Genomic DNA, 26,227 nt, shown 5'->3' on the forward strand with positions numbered 1-26,227 from the left:
ATAATTTTTCCAGTTAAAACACTTAAACTTTTGCTGAATAAAAACTTTTTTTATTAATACTAAAAATATCTGCTAATTAAATATTTCATAATATTTTGTTTGAGATCAAATAAAAAAAATTAGCAGTGTCACCTCTGAGCAAAAAGGTGATGGCTAGAGCACCAAAGGTGTACTCAAATAACTAACAGCAGAACTAGCAGCTAAAACTGATAGTGAGACCACCTATAAGTTTTTTTTTTGGCAATGAAAAATTGATAATGACCACGCTTTACCAATGCAAAATATGTGATAACAAGAACGCAAGTAAAGGGGGGGAGGCGATTATTGGGGGCTGGGCTGATGAACTGTTGAGCGCCCGCGAGTGGCGCTAAAGGCATTCAGTTTCTGTTGAGCAGCGTAACAGCTAAGTTGTTGTCGTGAGCATATTTTGGAGACTTATCGACAGAAGCCCCTCGAGCAGTTGCACACATACTAATGCACATATTATACATGCATATATGAGTACGTGTTTTGTATTTATGCGTTAGAAGGCGAAGTTCGCTCGACTGTGAGAATTGTTGCGCATTTGCTATTTGGCGCGTGTTGTGAAATAAATTTGGATGGATAACAACAATAAAATGTAAAAGTTATATTTTGATTTCTAGTCTTCAAAATGATAAAAATAGTTTATGACTTTTTTTCGAAATATTTTATGGAATTGTGTGGTGTTGTTAAGCACTGTGACGCGATCGGTTCGTTTAATGTGCCGGTCATATTAAATTTAAGAATTAGAAAAATATAAAACTGCAGTAAATGAAATTGCAAAACCACTGATAAGCGCCTATCGCAATGCGGACGTGAGCCTATATTGGAATACGTACCATCATAAAAATAATTAGAAATCGCAAATATATACGAGTATGTCAACACGTTGCCAGTTAAATCTTATTCTCTGAAAAAGTTAAATTGCAAAACAATAATTTAAAACAAACAGTGGGTTTTAGTATCCTTAAGGAGCGCTGTGGGAAAGTTTAAGCAAAGTGAATACAAAATATTTCCTATAAAAAAATGTTTATTAAATAAATTCAAATAAAAAATAGTGAAATAAAATCAAACTTAATGAAATCCAATTGAATTAAAAATCAAGTAATTAAATGAATCAACAAAAATAAATAATACGAAATAAATAACAAAATAATAATAAATAATACAAAAAAATTAATAAAAGATAAAATAAACCAAATAAAATTAAGTTAATAAACAAAAATCAAATAAATAATAATACAATAAATAACATTACATAAAACAAAATCAATAAAAAAATAAAATAAAATAAACAAAATAATTGAATAAAAAATTAAGTTAAGTAAAATAAAATAAAATTAAATTTGACTAAATTAAACTAAAAAATTAGATGAAACAAGAAAAATATAATTAAATAAAGGTAAGTTAAATGAATAAAATGAAATAGATACACAAGCAAACGGTGTTAAAAAATAGTATTTTTAAAGAATGTTGTGAGAAAGTTTAAACAAAGTAAATAAAAAATATTAAAATATAAAAAATGTTTAATAAAATAAAATAGAATAAAGTGAAATGCAGGCATTTGCTGTGCAGTTGTCCTGGCCTAGCCAGAAGTCGACTCGCTCCTCTAGGCTCTCCAACAATTGACAATCTTTCAGTACTCTCGGACCTGAAAATCGAATCTCTCATTAAATTCTCGAAACGAATTAATACCTTGGACCAAAATCTATAGTAAAAATCTCGGTTAGGTGAGGAAATCATATAACATAATGAGCTCTAGGGCAACACAACGGACCCAACTTGCGGTCTATGTGGCACCCCGATGCGGGGTCACCCTTAAACCAACCAAGCAACCATAGTGAAATGCAATCTTGCTTAATGAAATCCAGTTAAATTAAAAATCAAATAAATAAAAGGAGTATGAATAAATCTAAATTAAGTAAAAAAAATAAAAAATTTAATAAATTAAAATAAAATAACATAAAAAATTAATAAAATAAAATAAATTAAAAAATAAATAAAAAATCAATATACAATAAAATAATATTAATAAAAAAATTTTAACAAAATAATACAATAAATAAAATGACATAAAACAAAGTCGATACAATATTAAGTAAAGTTAAATGAAGTAAAATTTTATTAAATTAAACTAAATAAAATGAGATGAGAAAAGATGAATATAAAATACTAAAGAAAGCAAAATATAATTAAGTTAAGGTAAGTTAAATACATGAAATGAAATGCATAAAAAACGGTTTTAAAAAAATAGTATTTTTAAAGAATGTCAGATGTCAAATCAAATTGAATAAAATATATAAGGAAAGAATTTTTAATAAGATAAATAAGTTATAAAATAAAATAAATAATTAAAAATAGAAATTGAATAAATAAACAAATATATAAAAAATATGGTATAAAAGAAAAAAAAACATTGTTTACAACACTAAAAACAGTATTTATGGAAGCATTTTTAAAAAATTTTGTGAAAGAAAATTTAAACGAAGTGAATAAAAATATAGCCACACATTATATAAAACGAAGAAAATTTAATAAAATAAAGTGAAATAAATTTTAATTTAATTTAATTCATTGAACTTCAAATCAACCAATTAAGAAAATTAGAAAAAGATATATAAAATATAATGAAACAAAATAAATCAAATTAAATTAAATTTCATTCAACTAAACTAAATTATATTAAATAAAAAATGAAATAAATAAAAAATAACAATATTAAATAATTGAATAATAAATAAAATTAAGAGAAAAGTTAAAACTAAATTAAATGAAGCAAGATGAATATAAGAAATTTGATTAAATTAAATTAAAGTAAGATGAATAAAATGAAATACATTAAAATTAAACAAAAGATGTTACAAAACAGTAATTTGTTTTCAATATTTTTAAAAAATGTGGTGTTGCAAACTTTATGATGTTAATAAATATTTGGAGAAATGTGAAATATAATAAAATAAAATAAAATAAAACAAAATGAAATAAAATAAAGTGAAATCAATTTGAACTTAATTAAATTAATTGAAGCTAAAAGTCAAACAAATAAAAAAATTAAGAAAGGATAGTATTAGGTATAATATAATAAAATATAAATTTAGTTTAACTAAGTCAAATTATATTATCAGGTGCGAAACTAAGTTCTCGCTGGTTACAAGTGAATCATTGAAAGTATTGCCCACTGCTGGCTATTACTTTTTCCCATCTTTCTGGTAGATCTCGTATACCGACGCGGTAAAACTGTTCATCTTTTGAGGCTATCCACGGATCAAGCCATTTTTGTTGTCTTCATATGAATGAACTGGTTGGTCAGCTGGACCATGTACCATCGATCAGAACAGGTGATAATCGGACGGCGCAATAACTGGAGAATATGGCGGGTGGGGTAGGATTTCCCATTTCAGTGTTTCCAGGTAGGTTTTAACGGGTTTGGCTACGTGGAGCAGAGCGTTGTCATGCTGTAGTATCACTTTTTCATGCCTCTCCACGTATTGCGGCCGCTTTTCGCGCAGTGCTCGGCTCAATCGCATCAATTGAAGTCGATACCGGTCCGATCCCCAGTGATGGTTTCGCTTGGTTTTAACAGCTCATAATAAATAACACCAACTTGGTTCAACCAAATACATACATAATATTCGGCCGAGGCGTCGACGTAGAAGCATGACCGGGCAGTCTGCATGACTTTATTTTCTTTGGATTGCTGTAATGAATCCATTTTTCATCACCTGTCACGATGCGATGAAGAAAACCCTTCCTTTCTTTGCTGCTGAGCTGGAGCAGTTGTTCACAGGCGAATAAACGACGTTCAACATCCCTTGGTTTTAATTTATAAGGAACCCAAGTCCCCTATTTCTGAATTATTCCCAAAGCATGCAAACGCTTGGAAATGGATTGGCGGGTAACTCCTAATACTGAAGCAATCTCTCCTTGCGTTTGATACGGATCCTCATTGAGCAATGCCTCCAATTCAGGGTCTTCGAAGGTTATTGGCCTTCCTTCACGCGGACGGTTGTCAACATTAAAATCACCGCCTTTGAAGCGACGGAACCAATCTCGACACATTGTTTCACTTAAAGCAAAATCTCTATAAACTCAAAACGGCGGCTGAACCGTTTTTTTTTTTCGAATGAAAGGGGAAAATCAACACTTCCCACAAATGACGATTATTCGGCACAAAATTAGCCATTTTCACAAAACCAAAAGAATATAATAACAAAACAAAATCACTAATGTGTCGAAGCAGTTTGTTTACCATATGTCTAAGCTTGGTTTAGGATGTTTAGGTTATGTTAGAATCGACTATCACACACTGCTGGCGGCATCTATTGACAAACAGCGCGAACTTAGTTGCGCACCTAATATGATGCATTAAAAGTAAAGTAATAAATAATGGAAAAAATTATAATATTGAATAAAATGAAACAAGCACAAAACAAACGAAAATTAAGTGGCAGATATATTAAAATAAAATAAAATAAAGTAAAGTAAAAAAAATAAAATAAAATAAAATAAAATAAAATGAAATAAAATAAAATAAAATAAAAACCATTGAACCAATTAAATTAAAATGCACAAAAATTAATTAAAAAAATAAAACAAAATAAAATAAAATGTTAAAGCACTCAATAATACCAAAAAATATTTTTTAAAAATGTTAAGAATAAGGAGTTGCAATATGCATTCTTTTTTTCCTTTTTTTGCGGATAAGGGGGCTTAAAACGCCTAATGAATCATCAAAGCTACCGTCGCAGCAATGGTATGTCCGGAACTAAAAAACTCCCCCTCATTTGGAACCGTCGCCACCAGTAATAAATAATAATGATAATATATAATAAATATAGTACATAAATGTATATTATTTAAATTAAAATTAAATAGAATTAAAGTAAAATAAAATAAATAAATAATATAAAATACAACAAAGTAAAATAAGGCAAACAAATATTACATAAAATAAACTGAAATCGAATCTCAATAAAATAAAGAATTATGATACAGTATAATCCAGCAGCAGTGAAATCTACAGAATAAACGATTATGCCTGCATAGAAAGAAGAAAAAATCAAAATGTATTTTCGAAAAATTGAAATGGCAAAAAAGAGAAGAAGCTTCTGTGTGGTTTCTTCTAATAAGTGACTTTTTTGTTATTGTGTGCTTAGAAACTAATATGCCACTATGCAGGGGCGCAAAAACCTTACCGTTCTAAACAATCTTCCCTAATATTCGTGATTCAAGCAACCTCAAATCGATTATCTGGAATAATAAATTACTAGCCGTGGTAAACTCTAATATCTGCGATAAGAAGCGAGTACATACACGTACATACATAATGAATTACATTTTTGGTTTGAGTGACTGACATCAAAAACTGACGATATTGAAAATTAAAAAGTGTCTAATGTACATACACCTGCGTTCAAAATGTTAGGAGCGCGAAAAATTAATAAGTTTTACTTAATTTTTTTATTTAATTGATTTATTTATTAAACTATAGTGAACTATAGTTCCACAACGAAAACCATCTGACCCAAAGCTCAAATTGTGTGCACAATTCACAATTTAGCAAATTTCAACAAATTGTTATCAAAGTTTTGAAATTTTTTATCAGAATCTTAGGAAACTTCTGGGTATGCAGTTTTATAGCCCATTTAATTTCAGTATAATAAAGTGTAAGTTTAAAGTCGCTCAAAAAGCGCGTTGATTTTTGAAAATTTTTTTTGCGTACGATGTTGAGTATTTTCTTTCATATCAAGCACTTATTCGGAAATCTTTTATATGGAAGAAAATTCCTCAATACCTCAGCCAAAAAAACAAAAAATTTTCGTGAGCCACTTTAAACACTCACTTTATTGTAATAATATTGAATGGGCTATAAAACGGAATTAATTTTTATTAAATATGTGCATTTGAATCGGATTTGAGCATTATTCCTTGAAGGGTATGCGAAATAGTCGCATGCCAGCCTTATCATGTATGTAGTTTTCTGGCACGCCTACTTTTAGAAATTTGCAAAAAAATATAACAACAATTTGTTCATCCACTCAAATATAAAAAATCATCCAAAAATATAATTGACAGTTTAAATATAAAACCAACATGAAATTGGTACTCTAAATAAAAAAGGGGGTGTGACAACAAATGAAAAAAATAAATCAAAAAATCTTAGCGCGATTTACCTAGTTTCGTTTGCCAACTACGAGTAAAGCTACCATGAACATATTTATTAAAATGCTGGCCACTTACGAATTCTATTTCATCATATTTTATTTACTTATTCAAGTGAGTTTTTTTTTTGGAAAATACTTCTAACTATACGAGTACTAATCAAGAAACGCAGCATGGCTATTAGACACATGACATAAATTCGTCATCAGCTTTGACAGTTTTGTTATCAAGCTTGCAAACACCTGATTTTTTTTCGTATACCACTACATATGTAAAGAAATACATATATACTAGACACAAATCTACTCATATACTCAATAGTGCGTAAGCTTTGCCATTTGCCATTGACACCGATCGATTAAATGACATTTCCAATTTGGCCGTTTTGCGCGCGAGTCAGTCCTTTGTCGGGCATTAATGAATGATCCATCAGCGCGTGGATGGAAGCCGCAAATACTAATATAAAATACTTTTGTGCGTACATATTTATAATAAATGCAAAGCCGTTTAGCGGCCAGACCATTAGCCAGGCGCATAAAAAAGCTTTGTGGTGTGAAATTTCACACAGGCACTGCTTGCAATATATATTTGTTTGTGTGTATATACATAGATAAGGCGTTGAAAGTATTTTTTTTGCCCCTAGAAATGAGATTTTAATATCTTTAAAGATAAAAAAGAAATCGGATTTCAAAATCGGCATAATTCCCTAAAGTATTGTACATACTTTAATGAAATTTGCACTTCCGTTTCTTTTGGCGCCTAACACGTTAATTAGTTGCCTCGTAATCTATTTATGTATGTATCACAGGGTGGTCCATGTAACATACGGTATATTAAAACATTACATGCGGGGCATCGTGATTAATAAACAAGCTTTTTTTAAGAGTATGGCATTTAAGAAAACAATCACCTACGTGAAGGGGTATATTCCAAAGATATTCGTTTAAAAGAGCATAAGTTAGTAAGTACATAACGGCACACTTAGTCCAATAAAACGCTTAGAGTAAAAATACCTCTCCTACAGCTTACGATCAGTCGCTGAAATGCCTTCGTTGGGCACTCAGGTTTGGCCAGACCTTTTTCGCCTTTGGACGTGAATTTAACACATTTCTATTATAGATAACAACTTGAACTTCCAGGTAGCTTCCTAAATTTTAGTTTTCTATCGATTTATATTCCCTATTAAAAAGAATTCTCGAACAGGATGGAAAAAAATTTAGAAAGTTAATATACATCTTTGGTTGGGCGTCTCGGGTCTGGATGCACCCCTATGTATTTATTAGGTTGTGGAATAATCTCGTAGTGTTTTTACCGAAGACTTTTATTTAAACAAAAAACAATAAATATATCAATAATTTAATCAACTATATATTCGCCGGTGCTGTTTACAACCTCTTCCCACCTCTCGACCAATTTGATGATGTCGTTCCGTGAAAAATCGCCTGGTCTGGTATCAAAGAAGTTTGTGAGACAGTTTTTAAGAACCTCTTTGTTATCGAAGGTAACGCACTTCGTATGGTTTGACAGGTAGCGGAAAAGATAGTAATTGGTCGTTGCAATGTCCGGAGAATACGGCGGATGCTGAAGTATCTCTCATTCGAGCTCTTTGAGTGCGGCTTTGACGACTTGTGCAACACGGGATATGACGTTGTGGTGACGGAGTATGGTTTGACCATCAAGTCTTTTCAGTCGAATAGCCTCATTCACGCAGTGTAGCTGCGCAATGTAGAGCTTCTTGTTGATCAAGGCATTCTTTTCAAGCATTTCCCAGTGCCCCATACCTCTCTGTACCACCAAACACATATCATGATCCTCTTTGGGTGAAGGCCCGTTTGACTCCCGGCTTTGACATTTCATTGCTTCATATTGGTGTATAGGCACCATTTCTCATCTCCCGTGACGATTCGGTACAAAAAGCGCTCTTTATGACCGCGACTTGATCGATGCTGGGCAAGATTGAGGGAAGCAATTTAAATACGACATTCTTCGTTTTTTCATTGAGCTCGTGAGGCACCCAGGCTCCCAATTTTTCAGTAAATCCCATTGAATGAAAGTGATTGAGAATCGTTTTATGAGCGCAGTCAATTTTTTTCCGCCAATTCACGAATGGTTTGGCGCCCGTTTTCCTTCAAGAGTGATGCTAGAATTCTTGCGAGTTCAGAAGGCCTTCCGCTGCAGGACGTGTCATCGACGTCAAAGTCGCCGTAAAAGAAAATATGAAAACGCTTGAAGTTATTCCCTAATCCAATGTATTTGTATATATTTCTTAGTTCTACCGATTTTCGAAAAATTTTTCTCAGTAAAGCTTACATTATTTGTGTGTGGATCCTGCCCATCAACTCAAAAGGCAAGATATACGAAATTGCTGAGCAAGGACCAAAAAATTGCATTTTCCTGCATCACCGGCGCTTTAAGAACCACCCTAATAAAGCGCTCGAGTTGCTAGTTAACTTTCCTGCTCTAAATCTGGCAGGAAAACACGTGGCCGCTGGAAGACCCGGAAGCTCGGCCACGGTTCTATACTACATACATACCATACACATCAAGAAATCGACTACTCTTTCCCTAAACCCACCTTCGACAGGCTCTGCAAGTCTAACATCCCGTCAAGATGAGGGTGGCAAACTCAAAGACTAAGGAGGAAAGGGGAAATAAATTTTTACACGGATAGCTCCAAGCTAGAAAATAAAGTAAGCTATGGAGTTTTTTCAAAAGAATTAAGATTAAAATTATCTGTCCGATTTCCAAACTACTGTAACGTCTACCAGGCCGAAGTCTTAGCCATGAAAAGGTAACCTTATCACGCACGTCGTATCAAATAATACGATAAATACCTTCTGGGACAGCCAGGGGGCCATCAAATCAATGGAGGCAGTTATACTAAGATGAAAGGTTGCTCAGGAATGCCTGACAGCTTTAAATATAATTGGCACCATCTTTAAGGTCAGCTTTATAAGGTTTCCGGGACATTGAGATGCTGAAAGAAATTGCAAGGGCGATGAGCTAGCCAGATAGGGTACTAATCTTTCACTGCTTGAAAGCAGAGGAAGTATTGGAATTCCTATGGCAACTTCCAAATTAAGGATAAAAAATAATATTCTCCAGAAAGCCAATCGGTCGTGGAGAGAAGAAAATACGTGTTTTACAACCAGTATAAAATAAGAAAAGATCAGGAGAATTGCTTAACCCCTCAAGAGAGAACATCTCGAAGGTCCTGGTTTGTGCCACCGGTCATTGACTGTTAGGTAGGCGCTCTTCTAGGCTAGGAGTATTTTCGCGTGAATACTGCAAAAGAGGAAGAAACAGTAGAACACTTCCTCTATAATTGTCCAGCTTTAGGCAGGAGAACAGCAACGTTGTTAGAAAAATACCATTTTGACTCTCTTACGGAACTATCCCGTGTTGGCATAACACCTATCCTAGGTTTTATAACAGCGTCTAAATGATTCTCTGATGAATAAACACTGAGGTTTCCGTGTTACACAGTGTTACCACAACAGACCTAAGCGGTCTAAGTGAGTTGGCTACTCTAAGTCGACTGCCACAAAAGACTAACCTAACCAAAACTTACATTACCTACGTAGGTCATACGTAAAAAAAAACAAAAAAGAAAAAAAAAATGTTTAAAAATACTTACCTCAGCATATTAAATTGTGAATCAAAGTACAAAACCGCTGAATCCATTAGTATAAATGACGGTTAAATTCGACCCTGTGGCAATAGTTAAGCAATAATAAAAAGTAAGCTTTATCGTCATATTTGTTTACAAGACACTCTTGCGCCCCACTATCCCTCAATCACCAACTATGCTTTGTTCACAATCTAACTATAAATATTTATTATTATCTTCCGTCTACCACTGCTGCCTCTACCTCTCGTTTGGTATTAATATTCCAGCAGCCTTGCATCAATGTTCTCAGCTTTCTCCCCTGAAATTTTATCAGACAGATCGCCAGGCTACCTCTTCATAATGACGCTTATCAATGCAAAAACAAAAACAAGTGAAGTAAAGAAGTGTCTAGCATATATTAGGATGAAATCGAACTTTGTGTACCAGGCGCGTGCTTTTAGTGCTAAGCCATCATTGTTATGACTTTAGGATTTTTTGACATGCTGTAAAATATATAATTCATATATTATATATGTAAATTGATTTTTAATAAACAACCTGCGACTATTAGACCCCCTGCGTTACCGAAGGGTCACACAACTTTTTTTGAAAGGATCCTTAAATAAAATTTTAATAATTTTCTAGGTGATCTGAATTTTTGTGGGCGTATGGCGTATGAGTAATTATTGTACAATATAATTTCGATAATTTTTAGATCATTTTAAGTTTAAAACAAATGGAATGTATGTGCAAAGTTCGTGATAGAAGTGCGTATATGGTCGACATATAATTTCTCAACCTTCTCCGCGCTATAGCACCCCATTCAAGGAGAAGGCTGGAGTCTCCGGGGATTGGTCGCAGAGTCGACTGCGCAATCTGCAATGGCTTGTGAACGCCTGTGAGCATTCTCCGTGTATGCTAAGAGAGGATTATAAGTTTCCCAAGCCTGTTTTGGTTTTGGTCGAGTTCAACAAAGCGCGCCAGTCGTGCCCTTCTCTTGTTAACCGACGCCAATTAGAAATGCCAAGTAAAGTTAATTGCTTCTCCATTTGGTTCTACCAAAGAGGTCTTTTTATTTCTCTGCAACAACCAGCTGACACCGCATCGAATGCTTTCAGAGCTGGAGCGCCGGCGTAAAGCTCATGCAGCTCATTGCTTTACCACCTGCGATATTCACCGTCGCCAATGTAGAAAGCACCAAAAATCTTCCGAGAAAAATTCTTCTCTTAAACACTCTAAGGAACGCTTCATCGGATACGAGTATAGCCATGGTTCAGGCTTCTGTGCCATAGAACAGGATGTATATCCTATGAGAAACTTAGTTTGAGAGAGTGTTAATTTTGTTCGTTGAGAGAGGAATTTACTACGTAATTGCCGACTAAGTCCAAAGTAACACTTGCTGGTAAGAGAGATTCTCGGTTGGATTTCAAGGCTGTCATTTTTATCGGTGTTAATACTGGTTCCTATACTTTCAAAACCAAAACTGTCTACAGTGACGGGATTGCTAAGACGCGAATGCACGGACGTTTTGTGTGATGACGGGAGATACTTCCTTTTGCACTTGTTCACCTTCAGGCCCACTCCCTCGCTTCTCTATGTAGATTTGAAAAGGCAGAACTAACAGCGTCGTTGTTAAGGCCTATCTATGATGTTGATATAAGTGGCACATCCCAGTAACTGTACGTTTTTGTACATGATTGTGCCAGCTTGGATCAGTTCGGCAAATTAAACAAATCACACGATAGAGAGACGTCTAGCCTGAAACCACATTTTATATTAAACGGCTCGGAGAGGTATATCTCGATTTTAAAGGAATTAATGGATTTGTTCGACGTCATTTTGCATAGCCGTATTAGGGATTCTAAGACAGCTCGGCATATATGTATACAGCTGATGCTTTTCATTTCAATTCAACCGGGCTATTCGGGTCATGTTCTTCGATTTCGATGTAACTTAAATATGTTGCTCTCTGGTCAAAATAATGAGACACGTATTTTTTTGTTCGCCCGAAAAAATTTTTTTTCAAGAGTTATCGGCAATTTTGTTTTTGGCTCAAACTCGATTTTTTTTAATTATATAAGAAACATTTTTTTTAAATGCCCATAACTTAGTCAAAAATGAACCGATTTTAATAATTCTGGCTTCAAAATGATCGCCATTAATTACTTACTTCATGTAGAAACGATTGCAAAAAAGTAGTTGAAAATTTTTTATTATAAAGAAAAAAAAATTGAATTTTTTTCGAAATTCAATATTTCAAAAAGTGTATGTTTTTTTATAACTTTTTCCAAATCAAGAGGACACCTCAAACTTCAATTAAGATGAATGCCCAGTAGCTAAAATGAGTTGTTTTTGGGCAATGAATTTTTGAGTAAAAAACCTGTTTCGCACTTTTTGTGTTTTGCAAAATAAAAAAATTTCAACTACATTTTTGCAATTGTTTTTACATAAAATCGCTCGGGTAATTAATTACGATCATTTTGAACCTAGAATTATTAAAATCGGTTCATTTTTGACTAAGTTATGAGCATTTAAAAACAATTTTTCTTATATTATTAAAAAAAATCGATTTTGAGCCGAAAAACAAAATTGCCGATAAAGCTTGAAAAAAATTGTTTCGGGCGAACAAAAAAATCGTGTCTCATTATTTTGACCAGAGAGCAACATATTTCAGTTACATCGAAATCGAAGAACATGACCCGAATAGCCCGGTTGAATTGAAATGGAAAGTTTCAGCTCCTCTTCATGCTATCAAAGGCGGCTTTGAAATCTACAAATAGGAATTTAGTCGGCTTTAGTTGGGTTTACTCGGCTTTAGTTCTTTTTTAAACATGTCCACCGTGTTTGTTTGTGATACCTCTATTCTTACTCAAGCTATTGTGTGCAGATGGGGGGAACACATCAGCAGACAGACAGGTGGCTAAATCAATTCCGCTCATTCTGAATATTATGGTATACATACATGCCTACAATAACATCAATGATATATCGATCTCGATTCCATTAGACTAATAAAAACAACCGCTTCAAAGTTATAAAGCTTAACCATCAGGAAATTTTTCTTTTAATATGAAATATAGTATTCCATATTTGTAAATATCTTCATTTAGTAAAGTTTGAAGCTCTGCTTAGTAGTTTTGATGTCCAGATACATATACACACATACCATACATGTTCAAGCAGTTCATTCAGATCAACAGGCGCTTTATATCCTAGTAACTAAATGCGCGCGTGCTTAAAAATATATGCGACTAATAACAAAATAATTATTTGGTTTTTGTTTACTTCACTTCGCACTTGTGCGCTGATAAGGTATCAAATAACCATTTTTTCCTTTATTTGACTTTTCCGAAATCGTTACCCTTGTTAACACTGTTACGATTGCTTCTATATTTGCATCGTTTCTCTTGCCAGACTCATTGATCTCATTCCCATTTGCATTTTTTTGTTTTGTTTTGTAGATCAGCCGGTTCAGCAATTCTTCTTATTATTTACCATAAGTGAACTTCGCTACTTTCAATTTTTAATTGGCCATTCCATTATTACGCTGCCATCGCCTCACATGGACATCATTTCTAAGATAAGGCGTATGATGTGCATTTGTAGATTTGTATATACCTATCTACGTGACTCCTGGGTTGGCCTTGAAGCTGAATTCTAGCGTCAAATGCTCTTGCAATTGACCGACATCCCCAAATTGTTTCACATACAGACGCAATTATTATTTGCCTAGACATCTCTGTCATGGAAAATCAACATATCAACAGTGATGCTAGAACCATATAACTAAGAGGAGTTCTTAATAGGAAAAAGGGAATTTAGTCAATTACCATCATTCTATAATGTGAGTGTTGGCTGATAGTACTACCATCAAAGGTACTTAGGCTCATCATCGCGTCATTGGTAACACAAATTATGTGAATCGTAGAAATTATCGTAATTTAAAGCACTGCGCTATGCTTCATTTCTTTATAAAGAAGGAAAAGCGTCGAGATACATTTTTGAAGAAATGTCATCGATTCTTAAAGACTCTGCATCGTCATGCATAATAGTAAAGTAAAAAGTGAGCTCGGCTATTTCAACAAGGAAGGGAGTGACCCGCCTCGACCTCCCAATGATGATAGTGACGTAAGGAAAAGTTCAAAAATTTGAAAAATTCGTATTAACCGATCAAAAATTAAATCGAGGCAGATAGCAGAAAATTAGGGAAGTAAGAATTAGAGAGATTTTACATGAAGATTTGCATATGAAAAAAAAAAAAAAATTATGCGCATTGGCGTATGTGTGTATCGCTGACCGATTGGAGAGTTTTGAAGTTTTTTGCCTCCGAGTGGCTTGGACGAAATTTGCATTGGTGAAACGTAGATTTTTCAGTATAAGTCAGAGTCCAAGCGAGAGAGGTGCATAAGGCTAAGGATAAGGCGACAAATGCTACAAATTTCATTGCGGAAAATAGGCGTCGAAGAATATGGCTAGCGTTTTTTGATATAGCGAGTGAATTTTATTAATGGATTAAAACTAATTTTATTGAAAGAGCTATTTTGAATAATTATAACATATAATGAGTACACTTGTTGAAATTCAATGATTTAAAATGAGATTTTATTCAAGAGCTGAAGGATATGCAAGTACAATATTTTTTTGTTTTTCCGTCTTTAGTAAAAACGATTACATTTTTTGGCTGTCCGATGCTTGAACATTCTACATACAACAGATCATGTGAGAAACATGGATTTTTCAAATTTCATCCCCACACTTGAAGTGACTGACCTTGTGTCTTCTTGATGGTCGTTGAAAACGCAGGTCGAAACTAAATGTTGCTGGATTTTATTCTTTCAGTACTTCCTTTTTTGATAGGGTTTCCTTACCAATTCCCGATCACTTTTCGGCAATACAGTGACATTAGTCTCGAATGGTTTCAAAATCATGCAACATTTAAAAATTGGTTAGCTTGCGAGGTGCCATAGCCTATTTACCAATATTGTCTAATTTGTGTCGTTATGAAGGCATTGATAATTTATACATCTCTGCAAAATCATAGTACTCTACCATGAATGGGATCGAAACTATAAACTATTAAGCAATTGATTTATATGGTGCCTGCCTCTTTTAGCAACGTCGCACACTTTTCTAAATTGTCAAGGTATTAATATTTTACGTCTTTGTACCAAATTTCAGTAGTCAGGCACGAATGGTTCCGAAAATATGTACTATTAAATAATTGGTTTGTATGGACTGCCACGCCCCTATTTTTAAATTAATCTTATCATGCCGTAGCCGATTGGGTTGGTGCGTGACTACCATTCGGAATTCACAGAGAGAACGTTGGTCCGAATCTCGGTGAAAACATAAAAATTAAGACACATTTTTTTCTAATAGAGATCGCCCTTCGGCAGGCAATGGCCAACCTTCGAGTGTATTTCTGCCATGAAAAAAGCTCCTCATATAAAATATCTGCCCTTTCGAGTTGGCGTGAAACTGTAGGTCCCTCCATTTTGTGGAACAAAATCAAGACGCACGCCACAAACAATAAGTTGACCAAGTTTCATGGCGATCCGATGATTGGTTTGGCAGCTTTTAAAATACGTACAAACAAATATTCATTTTTGCATGGATATAAGATTACTTGTCAAAAGAGATCGCAAGCAACTGTCAGTACTAAGTTACTTTATTAGGCCACGCACGTGAGGGAGTCGGAAATTTTTCGTTACTAAAATTCTTAAGAAATGATTTAGGTTAGGTTAGGTTAGGTTAGCCTGGTTGGCAATAAGCCACGCATAGATCTTTTGGTCCTTAGCGATACCAGATGGAGACCGACCTCTATGAATACCTAAAGTAGACATCATGTAGGATGTCAGCGCTTTTGGCGAATCTAAGTAGGGCTTGGAGCTCCGCTTTTGAGACGTCTTCCAGACCCTCAAACAGTGGGGCCCCCAGGCATCTTACTCGAGTTTTTGATAATGCCGGACAAACGCACAGAAGGTGTTCTAAAGTTTCCTCAACATCCTTTCTACATTTTCTGCATTTGTCCGTGTTAGCAATCCCTATCTTGTACGAATGTGCAGCCAATAGATTATGACCTGTTAGCATACCTAGGATAGTTCTGCAGTCCTTTCGCGAGAGTACGCGTAAGTACGAATTAGTCAGTTTTTTGTCGTTAGTTCTACACATGACTTTTGCTGTTTTGCATGTGGTCAGGTTAGTCCACCTAGCTTCCACTTGCCTTTTCATGTGGTCGTCCATTTCGTTGTATATTGTGTTTAACGGTTTTGGTATGTCGTTCTCTTGTTCAAATGGTAGTCTCACAGTACCTTTTGCTATCTCATCTACTATTTCGTTCCCCATAATGCCTTTGTGACCAGGTACCCAGTATATATGCAGCCTACTGTTTCCGGCTAGCCTTTCTATGGCCTCCCTGCTCCGTCGAACATTTTTGGAATTAATTCAATATGAGCTTATTGCTCTTATTGCTGCTTGACTATCCACGTATATATTAATTGTTGAATTCTTTCTTGTTCTAGTGTAGGCTAGCTCCGCGGCCTTCCCCACAGCAAAAACTTCCGCTTGAAAAATACTGCTGTGGTCTGGCAGCTTGATAGGCTGCCTTATTCCTAGTTTTGAGCAGTAAATACCCGCTCCCACTCCGTCTGGAGTTTTCGAGCCGTCTGTATAGATGTGAAAAGTTCTATGGCCAGGCTTCATGACTTTGTGCCATCCCTCCTCTTCAGTTGTAGTGCGAAACCTTCTCTCCCAATTAAAGTACGGAGTCATGTAGTCCGTGCCACCTGAGCTCCACTTTCCTATTGAGCTGTGACCGAAGGTTATGCAGGCGAATACCACCGCAGCTATTAGCCTCCTCGCGGATTTCGCTGCCAGGTTTTCCGCCATGAGGTCAATAGGTGGCATGCTGAGTATCATGTTATGCACAGAGCAGCGAGTCGTTGAATCCTTTCCAGTGCCATTAAGTATGTCAGTTTTAAGAAATGATTTAAATTTTGCTTGAATTTATTGTCGAACATTTCACACTACCCAATAATAAGTTCAGTGCGTCAAGTTATTATTATCGTTTCATATGCATCCGCCGTATTTGCGAATAAATATTATGACAAGTGATATTTGCCTAATCGCTAGTGCAGTTAAGTAAGTTTCGTCTAAAACTTTTATTTATTAGTTACTTGCAAAAATGCAAATTTTCATAACGAACTGGTAAATTACATACACATGTCTGTGTTATTTGTCGTCAATGCTTCACTTTACTAAGAAAATAAAATTATAAAAATAAATTGATTAATAAACACAATTATGTCAATAACAAATAGCCCTTTTCAAAAAATTTCCATTTAATCACATTTTGAAAAATAAAATGAATTAATCATAAAGCAAAAACTTTCCTTTGCTAATTTATACGTAGATTTTGTACTCCATACTCGTGTGTACATACATACATACAGTTTTAACTATGTGATTGTTAAGTGTAATTGAAATTATCAACGTGTTTGTCAACGATTTTGTACATGGAATAGAAAATTTTTAAATAAAGCTGCACGCTTATTATTCGAAAGCGTTAGAAAATGTTTTATACAAGGTGGCTCAAAATTAATCATTCTGCAGGAAGATTTATAATTTTTGCAAATGGCGTCATTCATAATTGACACTTGTGAGCTAGACAGTATATAACCAGATATGCAATGAAGTGCGTAAAGGTCAAAATGAAGATTCCCTTCACTCAAAATGTTTGTTTTTTGATTTAGTAAAAAAGTTATTCAAAAACAAAATTGGGTGAATAATTTCGCGCCACCTTGTATAAACTAGTGGTAATTTTTATTATCTAAGTATCAGACGGCGGCCGCCGTAGCCAAATGGGTTGGTGCGCGACTACCATTCGGAATTCACAGAGCAAACGTCGGTTCGAATCTCGGTGAAAGCATCAAAATTAAGAAAAACATTTTTCTAATAGCGGTCGCCCCTCGACAGGCAATGGCAAACCTCCGAGTGTGTTTCTGCCATGAAAAAGCTCCTCACAAAAATATTTGCCGTTCGGAGTCGGCTTGAAACTGTAGGTCCCTCCATTTGTGGAACAACATCAAGTAGATCCCTCGAATTATTTTCAGAACATTTTTAACATTATGCCTGAAATTTCGTATGTATCTTATGGCAAATTTGTAATCACGTCGGGGAAACACCGCTCAACATGTCTGCAACATGATTCGAGCAATAGTTTTCATTCCTACTTAAAATGTCCATGTTATTTAAAATTGAGCGAAAAACTCAGTTTCTTTTGCGAAGAGTGAAGTGCTTGAGTTCGAATACTCTGAAGATATGGCATTTTTAAGCGAAACGTCTTCGCAAAGCGTGTAAGTAAATCTTCTTTATATTTTTGCTTGTATATATAGGGTGGGCCATGTAAAATTTGCTTTTTGAATCGGCTATAAAAAAAACTAATCAATATTTTTTCAAAATTTTTATTTTTATTTTGAAGATTGAACATTGCCATTTATGAATGATTAATAATATCGTTCAAATGACTGCCACGACTGGCCTTACAGTAGGCCATTCGATCAACCCAATTTCTAAGCACATTTTCAGTTGTTTGGGCTCAAATTTCATGAATGGCAACTTCGATTTCGTGTTTTAAAGCATCAATCGTCTCTGGATGGTTCGCATAGCATTTGTCCTTAACGGCTTCCAACAAAAAATAGTCCAGCGGGCTTAAATCACAGCTCCGAGGCGGCCAATTGATATCGGAATTCAAAAACGGTAGCCAAAAGTTGGAGTGTAACTTTGGCAGTGTGACAAGTTGCACCGTTCTATTGAAACCAAATGTCATCCATGTTATCCTCTTCAATTTTTGGAAACAATCTCGCGGTAACGTTCGCCATTTACTGTAACCGCGGCTCCTCGCTCATTTTCGAAAAAAATGGCCCGGTGATTCCGCCAGACCAAAAACCGCACCAAACAGTGACTCGTTGTGGATGTATTTGCTTCTCTACAGTAACGTGTGGATTTTCTGATATATGTGCTAATTGGTTTAAAAACCCTTTTTTTACCAAAATTTGTGAATTGCTTCAGGGACGCAGTTCATAAATTTGACGTTTCTTCTAATTTAACAATAAATGTTGCTAGCAACATTTCACGGCTATGAAGTTAATATTCGAGGCGAATTGATTACTATAGATAGCGTCTTCCCAAAGCAGTTATTTTAATTTTCGCGATTTTGATAAGTCTGACGTTAGGTCTCTTACCAATACAAAACCATTAAAAGGAGAAGAAATTACATGCTTGTAAAAATTAAGTGGAAAGCTTGGGAATATTGTGATTTGTACAATTTAACTAAACAAACTTACAAACACGAAGTGCCGCCTGTTAAATTGTGAAAGCCGAAATTAATATAATGCCTCCAATTGCAGTTTTTTAGCGTTTTTATGCGGTAGACGCCGTGACAAGAAAGTGTGCGTGTGTGCGTATAATGTCTGGTGTTTAGTTGTTTCCATTGCTTTCGCCCATTCTTCCTCTTCACAAACAAGTAATTCCCTTTTATTTTGTTTGTTTATTCATGGGCTCTGACGACACAGCGAATTCGGAAGGCGCAACCTCGTACTCTATCATCCTTAATTAATAATAGTCTTGAAGTGAAAACTCCTTCTATTTCGTTTGAAAGTTTTGGGGGTTGGGTTTTTTGATACAATAGTACTTTTTCACTAAAAAAGTACTTAAGTACGAAGGAGACATACTTTTTATCTGCATTGTAAATTCCATATTTCAATAAGCTTAATAAAATTTAAAGTATGTGTGATTGAGTTCTTTCTTTAATAAAAATAAATAATTTTATTAACGCGAAAGGCAATGGTATCATAGTATACGAATTGAAGAAAGCAAAATAGTACCCGCTCATTTATAGTATGTAGGTATATAGGCTTTCGATTTTATCAACATCCAATAGAGTGAGCAAAAATATCTAATATTTTTTTTACGTGAGTCTCTAAAGATTGAACAGGGCTAATCTCTATTATGGGTAGTAAAGTTAATTCAGTTAATTTATTGGGCCAATTTCCGTATAATAATGCATTATTTGGACAATATTTTTATGGAACATTCCGCGAGCGAATCAACTTAAACAAGAAAAATCAGAATGCATTTGCTAAAGCAGACATTTCTCTAGATATTACTTTGCGAATTTTTTGATGATTAATGAAAACAAAAACTCTGCTTAATTATGTATGTGAAGACGAGTGGTCCAGTAGACTTTGAAATATCGCGTGCACGGAATTCAAAAATATAATAACAGGCTTCGGAAAAACGCTTCATTGTCGAATAGGTATAAAATCCCGGACTCGAAACGCTTAAATCATCATTATATAAATACACCACACTGAAATAATGAAACCCCTTTTTTTGAAGGAAATATGATAAATTCCTTTAGTGCAGAAATACCTTGATCAAAAAGTATATATTCGGAATATTCAAAGTACAAATTTATTCCTGAAAAGTGGTTTTATCGCCTTCAAAGTACTCACCATCAACTGCAACGTACTCTCTCTCGAAACATTTCTGGAACTCTATTTTCGGTATAGCCATGGCAGCCGTCTTCGATGTTTCAATTTCTTCCTTTCGTCTGTTAAAACGCGTTCCACGCAATGGTTTTCTTGACTCGATCAAACAGAAAAACTCACAGGAAACCATAGCAGGTGAATTCGATGGCTATTTGATGGTATTTGTTTCGTTCTTGGCCAAAAATTCACGGATAATGATGTGCAACGGGGCGTTATCATGTTGCGAAATCCACGAGTTGTTTTTTATTAACTTTTTGATCTTCTGGCAGAAATTCGTGGTTTAAAATATCGTTGTAATCCATGAAAACTGTGAGCTTTGCTTTGATCGCTTTGTTGACTAAAACAAACGTGGTTCATTACGTCCTAGTTCATTCGGAGCTCTCCACTCACTCGCCTGAGGTCTGGTGGTAAAGGGAACGTGCCATCTGATTTACAGACCAAAATGTGAAAGCCAATATACCTCTGAAGCCAATCAAGTTAGGGAACTGAAACTTGGCACGAAAGCATAAATTGGATATGCCGTACTTATGGTGACAAATGGTAGGTATTGGAAAAGGGGCGCAGCACCTCCCATATAAACTGAAATTTCCAAATCACTTTTCGCCGGAACCACAAGAGAGATGAAATAAAATTTGATACGGTTATACAAATTTGCAAAATCTGTCTTATAATGAAAAGGAGTAGATATTGGAAAAGGGGGTGTGGCTTTTCCAATATAAACTGAAATTTTTTAGGGAACCACAAAAGCTAAGGTATTGAAATTTGACTGAGTTACACAAATTGCCATATGGTGAAAGGAGGTAAGTATTCGAAAATGGGGCTTGACCCTTCCCATAAAACTGCACCTTCATACAGCTTTTCTCTGGGTAAAATCCACTACTTACAGTGACCAGTGAGCATCGAATTTTCGGTCACGGTCTTGAGATATTGAAAACAAAACGTAAAAGATAAGACATAGAAATGTAAATACCTTATCCCTTCTATAAAAGAGAGATATTTTTAATAAAATCATCGCATGGACTAACGAAAATTGTACGATGGATGAAATGCAGGAGCAAGTATTGCAAAATAAAATGAAATAAAACAAAACTAAGCCCCAATAAAAAAACAATCAACACTCTCAAACAAAGGTTTGGTGTTTACACGCTAAAATAAAAAAAAATTTTTTGCCACTTAAAATATAATTTTTTCATGGTATCATATAAGAGTTAAGGGGGAAAAATATATATTTAATTTTACCCCGTATATATGAAAACTTCAATTACGCGAACAGCGCCATTGTTCACATAAATAAGCGAATACTGTAGTTGTGAAAATTTTGTATTTAGAAGACGTAGTATATCTAGAGAATTTACAAAAATTGTAATAGGACTATGAATAAGTTCGTGCGGTTTTTTTTCGAAATTTGAAACTTTATTGACGTAAAATGGTTACAAATTTAATATTCAAAATATTGTCCATCTCTTACTACTACTTTTTCCCATCTTTCTGGCAATTCACGGATTCCCTTTGTGAAAAATTCGGTCGGTTTTGCCGCAATCCACGAATCGATCCATTTTTTGACTTCATCGTAATTACGGAAGTGCTGGTCAGCCAGGCCATGTTGCATCGATCGGAAGAGATAGTAATCGGATGGCGCAAGGTCTGGACTATACGGCGGGTGGGGTAGGACATCCCATTTGAGCGTTTCTAAGTATGTTTTGACCACTTGTGCAACATGTGGCCGAGCATTGTCATGTTGCAAAATAACTTTGTCGTGTCTATCGGCGTATTGCGGCCGTTTTTCTCGCAGTGCTCGGCTCAAACGCATCAATTGTCGTCGGTAGACATCCCCCGTAATCGTTTCATTCGGTTTCAGTAGCTCATAATACACAACACCCAGCTGGTCCCACCAGATACACAGCATAACCTTCAGGCCATGAATATTCTGCGCCGACGTCGATGTTGAAGCATGGCCAGGGTATCCATACGTTGCCCGACGTTTTGGATTGTCGTAATGGACCCACTTTTCATCGCCAGTCACAATTCGATGCAAAAAACCCTTTCTTTTGTGCCGTTGAAGCAGTTGTTCGCATGCCATAAAACGGCGTTCAACGTCTCTTGGCTTTAATTCATACGGCACCCAATGGCCTACCTTTCGGATCATTCCCATGGCTTTTAAACGTTTGGAAATGGTTGATTGATCAACTCCCAAAGTTTTTGCAACCTCTTCTTGCGTTTGAGCCGGATCTTGATCGAGCAATTCCTCCAATTCGGTATCCATGAACTTTGGCGGCGCACCCTCGCGTTCTTCGTCTTCCAAGCCAAAATCACCACTTTTAAAGCGTGCAAACCACTTCTGGCACGTTCGCTCAGATAGAGCATGCTCACCATAAACTTCCACCAAGATACGATGACTTTCGGCTGCTTTTTTCTTCATATTAAAATAATGAAGAAGAATTCCCCGCAAAAACACATTATTTGGCACGAAATTCGACATTTTCAAGTGTGGTAAAAATATTGTTGTTTACGCTTCAAATAAAAAACTTATACTGACGTTTGTGCCTTACGACAGTAGCTCTCCAATGAATGTTTGGAAATGTGGATCGATGGAATAATAATCAAGTTACGCCATCTGTTGTAAAACCGCACGAACTTATTCATAGTCCTATTATTTGTAGGTTGGTCTACCGAAAAGATGAGTTCGTAGCGGGGGCAAATACATATGTAAACAGCGCTTGTTTTAACAAACGAGCGAAACAAAATTGCTAATGTTTAAGTCACTTATCTATTTTTCTTTTTTTTGACTCTAAACATCTTCCAAAGCACTTGAACTATTAGAGTTGCTTGAACTTTTTTCATGCTGTATGAGTTTTTGTAATACAAAATTTAAATTTTTCCCATGGCAATGAGTTTGGTAATTCACTGTCATTTGGAGTTTTCCAGAGTTTTCAAAATAAAAGGGTAAACTCTATTTTCGTGCAAGAGTTACTTTTTCGAATTGTTCTACAAAAATTGCTCTCCTTAAATTTGTCTAATGGACGGTCCAAGCCGTACCGGTACAGATACAGTACTATTTTTCAACTTGTCCTAAAAACACTTAGATAAATATTGTAAAACTTAATGTGACCATGAAAAAGTTGGTCTGTAGAAGCCAAACTGATTGAGAATTATATCGCACAACCTTGAAAATATTGACCTTTCAAATATTTCAGAAGAGAGTACATAAGTTTTCCTTTCCTCCTAAAGTAGAAGTTTTTTTATAACCTTTTTATCCGTATCCTTTGGGGAAGTCCAACAAAGCGCGTCGGTCGTTCTTCCTCGTTCCCCTTGACAATTAGATACAAGTACTTCTCTACTTCATCTTTTCAACGCAAAGTTTACTTTTCTTTTATTCTGCTACTACCAGCAGGTATCGCGTTGAATAGTTTCAGGACGGGAACATTTTTACACACTTGTGCAAGTGACCAGCTGGATTTTATTCGCTTCACTATGCAACCGTTAACCTCAAATAGCCTCTCGCTTTATTGTCTGCAATTAATTTCATAACTTTCCTCGACGTCTTAAGTGACGTTAATTAAAAAACAATTGAAAAACTATAACTTTTATTTCGAAATCTTCAAAGCCGTCATTCGATACTCGTATAACGAATGCACAACATTTTTTATATGGGGAAACTGCGCAACACCGTCAGGGGAAAAAATGTAAAAAATCAACGAGAAGTTTCGCCACTTCAAACTTGCGTTTTGTTGTCAAATTTTGTTTATTCTTTTTTTTAAGTTTGAAACTTTGATTTATATAATATTTGTTGTATTACTTACTTACTTAATTACTTATATAGCCTGATCAAGGATCACAACCCGTTACCGGATAAAGGCCGGCTGATATTTGTTGTATAATAATACAAAAACAGAAATATTTTTGGAATGCTTTTTTTTTATTATAATCTGGCAGATAATTTCGTGGAATTTATTTTTTCAATATGAAATCTGGCATGTGTCCATTCGATAAGTCCAATAAATCGATTGTTGACAGCGCTTTATGTCATGTTGCACCGTCTTGTTGGAACCAAATGTCGCCTATGTTTAGATTAATTTTTTTAAACAAAAACTAAGTCAGCATGGCTCGATAGCGCTCGGCATTCACCGTAGCGGCAGCTCCTTCCTAATTTTGAAGGGACTAAGGAGCGATAATGCCGCCAGTGCTGAACTCACGGAATCTTTTATATTATACCAATTTGCACTTACAAATACTTATGTAAGCGTGTAAATGTATATTATATATAAAAACACATACATACATGTGTATGTAAAAAATGAATGTGCAGTCGATTGTGAATTCTGGTTTAAAGAACTTTAGTAAATGATAATTACCACGCAACTTCTGCCGGTAAACAAGTTGACAGATTTTGTTTACAGAAATTATTGGCGCATACTTAATGTAAACCGCTAACATTAAAAATATAAACATAAAATGAATTCATAATACAAACGAATGCTCTTATATTTGTGTACGTACATATGTATATATGTAAATTTTATTATTCGTAATCCAAAAACCAAATTAACTCATCATCACGTGCCAGTCGATCGAATGATTTTGTAGTCCGAAATGGTAAAGAGTAATGCTATGCTCCCACGGTACGTAAATTGCTCACCCAATGTTAATTCAGTTCCCAATTACCCTGCGAATTACGTAATTCACCATAATAGATTTTGACAGCAAATTACCTCATCATCATCATCATCGTCATCATAGCATCACAAGTGGGGTGAACCATTGCTTCCGCTACAATTCGCCCCCCACGTAACTCGTTCATCAGCTTTTCGTTTGATATCAGATAAGCCCACAGCTCCAAAGTCTCCTTCGATGTCATCTCTCCATCATTTTCTCGGAAGGCCTCTTCTTCTGTCGCCTTGTGGATTTGTTTCGAAGTTCTTTTTTAAAGTTCTATCGTTGCTCATTCGTAAAATGTCGCCGTACTATCGAATCTTTTGCGCTTTGATGTACCTGATTACATTTGCACCCCTGATAAATGTGTCTAACTCGTTGTTGTAAATAATGCGGTAAGTACCGTCTTCAAGTCGTACTATGGACCTGTATTTTTCTCAGAATCTTTCTTTCAAAACCATTTTACTGATCGATATCACTGGATTACAGAATCCAGACTTCGCACCCGTATGTAAGTGTAGGTCTTATGACAGTTTTGTAAATTCGTAGTTTCTGGTTCCTGGAAAGTAATCTCGATTTCATCAACTTTGTATGTGCGAAGTCATGATACTTAAATTCATTGACCATCAAAGTTATAGTTGCCGATTTGTAAGTTATGTGTTGCGTTGCGCGCTGCACCTTTCATATATTTGGTTTTTTCTTCGTTGATGATAAATCCTACCATCCTATCAAAAGATTGTAGACGCATAATTCTAGACGCAAATTACCTCATTTTTTTTTGGTATGTGAGGAGGGTTTAAAATGCCTTCGCACTTACAGCGACCGTCGTCAACTGCGTCGAAAGGTGTAGCCAGTAAAACAATCCCTCCTCCTCTTCTGGGGAGACTCCCTTCTCGGGACTACCTTGCATTACTTCGGGAAGACCCAGAACGGTGCCCATTAAATGGACCAATACTATTCACCCACGTCTGGGTCCACCATATTTGTCGCCAGCTTCATGCTATAGGCTCGTCTTCTAATGTCTCAGTGCCGTCATGCCAGTGGAATGTGGCGCCTGCTCCTCTCACATGGACGTATGGAAATTGTACACTATCGAGGTTTCTTTTGCATCTGTGGCAAAGAAGATGTTGCGGTAATAACCCCAGCAAAACCTGCGTGACCGAAACTCTCACACAATTACACTTTTTTATTTATTACTAACACATATGCACTCGTATTTGTTTGGAAATCGACT

General features: G+C 35.3%; 1 protein-coding gene across 3 annotated transcripts in view; it reads left to right on the top strand.

Annotated features, from left to right (window-relative positions):
- Positions 1–383: 383 nt before the first annotated feature.
- Positions 384–26,227, top strand: part of LOC128858381 (monocarboxylate transporter 9) — a 43,313-nt gene continuing 17,469 nt past the window's right edge. The window contains exon 1 of one of the 3 annotated variants that reach the window (XM_054094601.1): positions 384–619. The gene's annotated coding sequence lies outside the window, so the exon portion shown is untranslated. Of the gene's footprint in view, positions 620–1,336; positions 1,424–26,227 lie in introns of those variants that run through there. The other 2 variants (XM_054094603.1, XM_054094602.1) reach the window with 2 other exon arrangements.

The sequence above is a fragment of the Anastrepha ludens genome, chromosome 3, assembly GCF_028408465.1.
Source record: "Anastrepha ludens isolate Willacy chromosome 3, idAnaLude1.1, whole genome shotgun sequence".
Classification (NCBI taxonomy): Eukaryota; Metazoa; Arthropoda; class Insecta; order Diptera; family Tephritidae; genus Anastrepha; species Anastrepha ludens.